We start from the raw sequence: 1162 nt of genomic DNA on the forward strand, positions 1-1162 counted from the left end.
CGACGACGATCCCCCTGGTCGGCAAACGCCTCCGACATCATACGCCCGCCCATCACGAGTCGCGCCGACGATCGCTGAACCCGGGTCCCGCTCCTGACGCGCGTTCCGCTCCTCCCTCTGCCCCAGGGTGACCAGAGCGGGAGGCGGACCTCGTCACTCCGGCCCCCTCCACCCCGTCACGCAGCCCGTCACTCCCCGCCCGCCCGCTGCCAGGGGAGGAAGCAGAGGCGGACGCGCGCGCCGCGCGCAAATATGAAAAATTTCCTCGTCGCGTATTCCAGTCACGCGCCGCGCGCCTGAATCCTCCATCCAGAAAACCTAAACAAGAGTATTAGCGAGGGACGTGATTTAGTATCGGACGCTGGGGAGCAGGAGGGAAAGTTGTGGTAGGGGTGGATCGCAATGTAGCGCTGCGCGTGTGGGAGATGCACGAATATTAATACAGATCGGACGTGAGTGCTGCTCCGCTGCGCCTGTGCCGGCCTGTGCTCTGCTGCCCCGCTAGCAACCGAACCGGTAGCAATCAGGACGAGCCGTGACGCCATGACGGTCCACTTCACTTGCGAGGAGGGCGTCGTCGGGGGTGCAGTGGACCAGCCCCCGAGGGGCAAAACGTGCAAGTGGGGGTTCAAATGAAATCTGAATGAGTCTGCCTGGCGTAAAAAAATTGGCGACTCCAATTAAACGAAGATGAAACGTTTCCGCACTCCTGATTGAGGACTTCTGCCGTCAGAGGAACCGAAACGACACGCAAAAGACATGCAGCGGTGCACGGACGGTGCGACGGTGCGGGTGCCCCCGGCGAGGTCACGCCCGTGAGGTCACGGCTCGAGGTCACGCTACCACCACCGCCTGCTGGAGCAGCACGAGCAGGGAGTGTCGGTGAGCATGAGCGCGAGAGACACAAACACGGCTGCGACCTGACTCGGCGAAACTACCAATACGAGATCGCATCGAATAAAAAAGTCGCTGTCTTTCACACGCCAGGTTATACCTGTGTTGTGCGCCTGGCCAGTCCATCAAGGCCATCGGTACCAACAAAGTAAAGTGTTGCGGCGATTAATTCAGTCATCCGCGCATCGCTTTTCTGACCACGGGGGACGGACGAGTGCGCCACGAAGAGAGCGCGGCCGGCCGGCCGGGCGTCACGAGTGCGCCCAGC

The sequence above is a fragment of the Frankliniella occidentalis genome, unplaced genomic scaffold (genome assembly GCF_000697945.3).
Source record: "Frankliniella occidentalis isolate FOCC.00 unplaced genomic scaffold, Focc_3.1 Scaffold180, whole genome shotgun sequence".
In the NCBI taxonomy this organism is placed as follows: domain Eukaryota; kingdom Metazoa; phylum Arthropoda; class Insecta; order Thysanoptera; family Thripidae; genus Frankliniella; species Frankliniella occidentalis.